Source organism: Pinus tabuliformis, chromosome 1_1 (assembly GCF_031772625.1).
Source record: "Pinus tabuliformis cultivar Carrire ecotype Pingquan chromosome 1_1, CPIR1, whole genome shotgun sequence".
Taxonomy (NCBI): Eukaryota; Viridiplantae; Streptophyta; class Pinopsida; order Pinales; family Pinaceae; genus Pinus; species Pinus tabuliformis.
In genome coordinates this window covers 536,971,810-536,978,500 of record NC_142297.1, presented here as the reverse complement: position 1 = coordinate 536,978,500, position 6,691 = coordinate 536,971,810, and the positions used below count along the sequence as shown (strand labels likewise).

The 6,691-nt window shown below is 34.8% G+C and overlaps 1 pseudogene; it reads left to right on the top strand.

Moving 5' to 3' along the window:
* The first annotated feature begins 4,499 nt into the window (after window positions 1–4,499).
* Window positions 4,500–5,657, top strand: LOC149214167 (phospholipase A1-Igamma2, chloroplastic pseudogene; annotated as a pseudogene).
* Window positions 5,658–6,691: the final 1,034 nt, after the last annotated feature.

The following is a 6,691-nucleotide window of genomic DNA, read 5'->3' as shown; positions in this document are numbered from 1 at the left end:
TAAAAATAAACTTTTACTTGTTAATTAATGGGTAGAGTTGAACGCATATTTTCACTCACACACGAAACAAAAATTAATAAAATAAAAATACTAAAACATCTCTTTACTTTTCTCAACTATTTTTTATTCATTCATTAACTCTATATATCCCATATCCCATCACACCAATTACCAAACTCAGACACACCAATTACCAAACTCAGAAAAATGGTAAATAATTAATATCATAATATCTCTTATTTGATATTATATTAACAACCACTGCATATGAACTTAATAAGAACCTGAAAATAAAATGATCACGTTAAAACCAAAATGTATATGGTAATTACAACTATTTCAACTATAGTAAAATAAACCACTTAACAAAAAATAATAATGGGTTCGAAATCACAAATGCTAAGTAGGGACTACAAATCAGAAACAGTAAATTTTATACACCAACGCATGTTCTGAGAATCATAATTTTTCACTTGTTCCACATCGATTGCATACAAATTCCTATCCGTAGAGAAAAATTTCTCACAGCATCCTATAGGTATATTTGAAATCCACATGTATTCCAACGTGTTCCTAGTACCCCTTTGAGTCAAAAACTTCCGCACTTATGTATGCTGGAGGATGTAAATCCTACCCTTGTTAGTTCCACTTATTACCATAAATTTTCCATGCACGAAAACTCTAGATTTTTCGCAGTTTTGACTCATGGAAGGCAATATTGTCCACGTGTATTCTTCCACATTGTAAACTGTTGCATTAGCCAGTGTTTCCATGCTCATCATTGCCCCCATTGACCAAGATAAGTCCTACGCATAAAAGAATCGAGCACACAACACATAGGCTCCACGGTGCCATTCGCTCCATTGAAAAGCTTCGAGTCTGCTGCACCGGCCCCATATTCCTGCTCGACGCTGTTATTGCAGACCTTTCCTCCTGTATCATTTCTGAAGTGTTCGAGGCTTCCCATTACTATTTGTTTAATCAGATAATTGCCATTGCCATTCCTTGGTGGATCCACCAAAAAGTAATGGAAAAAACTGGTTGGTGTCACAGGCGAACCTATTGCGAAAGTGTTCTTCCAGGGAATTGAAGCTCTACGTCAAAACCAGCGATCGATCAATGCAACAACAACATTTAGACCCTGCATCAAAACCAACAGCCGCAGAATAGCTATGCTATTGCAGAAATTCAGTATACATTTAGACAAAAGTGAATTTTAGGCGTAATCGTCCAGCAAGGCCCATAAGAAACACACCAAGAAGCTAACCTCCCCGACATGGGCATTCATGCAATGCTTTGTTGAGCGCTCTCAAGTTTCAAATTTGAAACAATGCTTTGTTTGGCGCGCTCAAATTCCAAATTTGAAATAAAGTGTGCCAGACACGGTAGGTTTCATTTAATGGATTAATTGAGTCGTCCCGCCAGGACAGTGGCGGCGGTTCTGGTTCCTGTTCGTTGTCAGACCTCCGGGAGATGCAAACGACCGTCGCAGGGAATAACGGGAAATCAAGAAGGTCGATAATCTTTACCATACCATGTATGACCATCATACATGGCAACGGCACATCCACCTCCAAAAAGGCAGTTGTCTATAACTCGACTTTTTGAAAGCCTTTCCGACGGATTTTTCCGGCCGAAATCCGGCAGGAATTATTGGAATCGCAAGTTTGATAGCTAGTTTCTGCACAATGAAAGCGTCCCAGGGGTTTTTCAGGGTGCTGAATCCAAATATGCAGTTAAAAAACCATTTTAACTGCAAGAAATCAAGATTTGACCTCAATTCTTCCGCCGGATTCCGTCACCGGAATCTTCAAAAAGTCACATTATAGACAACTCCTCCAAAAAGTGGCAGTATAGATTACTCCCTATGTCATAGTAGTAGCTGGGAGGAAACTCCTATTTCCAATTTTATAGAAAAGTTAATGCGTTTTGACATGTGCTCTTGATAACCCGATATAATATGCTATTATTTTTTTTCCTATAGTCATCACTGCCCGCGTGTTATATGTGGCTGTTTGAAAATGTGGTCTTGATAACCCGATATAATATGCTATTATTTTTTTTCCTATAGTCATCACTGCCCGCGTGTTATATCTGGCTATTGAAAGGGCATGTCAGGGCGCATTAACTTTTCTATAGAATTAGAAATAAGAGTTTCATGAGTCTCCGTAACTAGAATGCAGAGGGTGTCTCATCAACATCGGGGTAGGAGGATTGCCCACCGGAACAAGAGGTTTTTCCAAGCGGTAACGGACAATTCCTCAGTCTGGTTAGACTACTCCTTATACTTTTGAAGTGAAAAGATCTCTATCAAATTTTAATCAAAATTGTTTCAGAAAATTATACGAAACCGTTAAACTACATTATTTGACACGTTGCTTAACCTGCCAAGACTATTCCGTTATTGTTTTTTATTGAGATCGTTAATCGTGAATAGCAAAATAAGGTTCTCTCCTCGAATACTACGTAAGAAGTTGGCGGCGGCCACGCGACGACACGAATTTATTATTACAGAATTCAGAGAAGCAGAAACAATTACTCAAGAAGGATGTTGCAGTTGTGTCGTACACGTTTAAGAATCCATAATAAATTATTTGCTGAATTACATGATAATCTGAAAGGAAATAGGATTTGTTTCCACATATGATCCAGATGCATCCGCCCGTTAAATGTGTGAAAATCCTGCGATTTTTAGAAATTCTAAATTATAAGATGATTTGAATGGTCACGGATTCAATGAACGGCGGTGAAATAACAAGAGTGTAAACGTGCAAAATGGTAATATTAACTAAATTAATGGGATTAAATGGTAATATTAAATAAATTAGGTTGAGGGAAATTTGGGATATTAAATTTTAAAGATAATCATTGCACGTGTAAATGGAGATTTGAGTTATCAATTCGTGTTTCTTGATAACAGTTATTGATGTTGTTTTGTAGTGATGTTGTTTTATTATTGGTTTAATAGTTGAGTTATGATTAGTTTTTTATTTTATTTTAAGGAATATATTAATTTGTTTTTAATAAAAAATAAAAATATTATAGAAAATTATGTGGATAGATTACATTTTGTTAAAAATGAGTATTATTGTTATGTTTTTAATTGAATATGATATATTGATATTGGTTCTATTTAATTAATAGAAGAAATGATTTTCTCAATTGAAATTTTTAATACAACTTTCAGCAAGATTGTGATTTGTGTTGTTTAAAATTCATTTTTGAATGCATAAATCTATTTAGCACTCTAGAAATCTAGTAAATTCTCAAATTAAACCACTTAAACTTAGGGGTTGTATAACTAACTCATAACAGCGAATTTCTGGCTCAAATAAAGTGAGAAAATCTTCCAAAAAAACCAACTTTGAGTGTCTTTAAATAATTTTTTATTGCAAAAATAAATTCACATTAATTAAAAACAAATCCGCGGAGCACTCCAAATCTTAAAACTTGTTAACTATAAGTCGTAAATTTCAAATAATTCTACCATATTTTTACCAAGCACTCCAAATCTTAAAACTGGATAACTATAAATCGTGAATTTCAAATAATTCTACCATATTTTTACGTGAATTTCAAATAATTCTACCATATTTTTACATAATTATATTTATGGTTTAAATTTATAATTAAAAAAAAATCTGTACCAAACTTTTAGAAAAATAAAGTAGAAAAAAAACCATAAAAAGCCATAGCGCCTAATAGTTAAACTTTAGGAGATTCCCTACTTTGAAAAAATAACATAATTACACCTTGAGATAAAGATTAACATGTGTTACTCTGGATAAGATGAACTGACAACGATTAGATTGATGCGATGGACAAAGTCAAACCTGCTGTATGTGAACTGGCTGCCGCACGTGCGCACGCCGGACTAAACCGAATGATCCGCCATCAAACTATTTGTCCAATTACATGACAGAGATGGCACGCCAAATTTTCTGGCAACCTTCAACGAGGATGAGAAATATGTAATCGTACGTCCCTAGGTTTGAACAATTCCTAATATTTCCTTGAAGCCAGGAATTTGCAGTCAATTTAGGATCGGAAAATCACAGAGAATTCTTATGCTTATGCGACCATGTCAAATTTTCAAAATTCAAAATCAAACGTGCGTGTTTCTGCAAATTATCATATCCACACAGCACCACGTTCTAATCTATGTTATATATAGCCACATGATCTGTGTATACATACCTACTTGCACATAAGATTGCAAATCTCTCTAGTATGTAAAACTGCTGAAGCTAAGCCCTGGTTAGCTCCGCTGGTCTTCACTTGATCACGACATTGCAATTCAGAAATCTTAGAACTGTGGTTGAAACTCAGAAATTGTTAGAATGTTATATCAGATGATGCACCCGTATAGGATGAAGGTAATTCCTTCATGTTTGACAACTTGAAGCTTCGATGGTACTCTTCTGCATGAAGAATTCCGGGCACCAAAACCAATCAAAATCAATTCGAGTGGGATTTATCAAACCGGACTACTTGCCGATATGTGGCAAGATATCCAAGGAGCAAACTTGTGGAATGGGTTATTAAATCCAATCGATCTACTTTTGAAAGCGGAGATACTTAGATATGGTGATTTCGCACAGTTATGCTATGATGCATTCGATAGTAAAGTTTGCATGAGTTCTTATGGTGGGTGTAAATACAGCCCTGATGAAATATTTTATAGTAATTATAACGTGGCCGGTAATTGGCAAGCTTACTACGGGTATCGAGTCACCAAGTATTTGTATACTGAGACTGGTATTATATTGGGGAGGAAGACGGAGCAATCTATTTGGATTGGCTTTATTGCGGTCTGCACAGATGCACAACAAATACGAAGAGCGGGCCGGAGAGATATTATAATAGCGTGGAGAGGAACCCAAACATCTCAAGAATGGATACAAGATCTCACAGATTTTTTAGTTCCTGCTCGATTATCAACTACTAATGGTCTCAACCAAAAGGGCGTCCGAGTAGAGAAGGGATTTCTAAATTGTTATAATTCTACAGGAGAAACTGCTCGTTCAGAAGTTACAAGACTCTTAGATAAATACAAGGACGAGGCCTTGAGTGTTACTTTAACTGGGCACAGTTTAGGAGCTGCTCTCGCAACCTTATGCTCATATGATGTTAAACAAATTCTGAACTTACATTCACCAGCACGCCCTATACCTGTTACTGTGTTTGCATTCGCCTCTCCACGCGTAGGGAATAGAGCCTTCGCCCAAAGAATGGAAGAACTTGGCGTTAAGGTGCTTCGTTTGGTGAATAAGAACGATATTGTTCCCAAATTTCCTGGACTTATTGTGAATGAGAGTTCATGGGGATGGTTCATAAAATTGTTGAATTGGCTTCCCTGGGCATATTTTCATGTGGGGGTCGAAGTTATTTTGGACAACAATAACTCCCCCTTTCTGAAACATACCTGCAATCTTGTTAACGCGCACAATTTAGAGGTGTATCTTCACCTGATCGACGGTTATGTAGGAGAGGGTAAACCTTTCATATCTTCTGGAAGAGACCCTGCTCTTGTCAATAAGAGCTGCGACTTACTGATCGAAAACCTTGGCATTCGTCCTCATTGGTTCCAGCAGCAACAGGAAGATGGAATTTGCAAGGCTGAATATGGCTACTCTAGTATTCCCGAAACCCCATGAAGAAATTGTATCGGGCTGTTTCCATGATGTATATGGCCTTTGTTAGCTGTATTTGTCATAGAATGAGGTTGTCAGCCAATCAGTGATCTGTTAGCGAAAAAGTGGTTAGTTGATCATGCAATCCAATGCATTCCAATCATATGTGATCATAAAATAGATAATGCAAATCAAAAGCATTCCATTGTTATTAGGGCACAGGAATATGTTGGATGACCATAATAGTATCTATTATTTTATCATCATCAATTGAAACGGCTTTGTGGATGCTAAGGCTGTGGGGCAAACAATATGCACTCACGAACAGAGTAATCAATGCTTGTTATATGATAAACGTAAGGCTGCACCGTAAACAATATGTATTTTAACGTAGTGTAATACATGTTATATAAGTTTGGGATATACTCTAGGAAGTATTTAGACCTACATGTCATTATATTGATTGATTGTTAGGTTTTACATTATGTAGCGACAATTATAATTTAAAACTATGAATATTGTGTGTTCGGTATTTAAATATGTATTAATAAATAAAGGATGTTAATCTCATTTAATAAAAAATTATCTAAATTTTAACCAAAATCATTTTCCAGTAAAGTGGAAAAAATATTTATTAATAAATAAAGGAGATTAATTTAATTTAATAGAAAAATATTTAAATTTTAACCAAAATCATTTTTCATTAAAGTGAAAAAATCTATTACAATTAAAGGGATGATATTTAATTATTAAATCTGAATTAAATAATTAGGAATAAATCAAAATTTACAAATTAATGAAAATATTATAAATATTATAAAATCAAAATTTAAGAAGAAATTCTGATAAAAAATTAAAGGATGAAAGATAATTAAAATACTATTAAAAAGTGATTAACCTTAACCTTGATTTATAAAACCAAAAATATCTATTTATTTTCACTAGCATAAATAAGACTATCGACATTATTAAAATAACAATTGATTCTCAAAAGCTTCATAATCAAAGTAGGCAATATACAATTTCCAAAGCACCATAAATTGGAAAAATCCATAAGA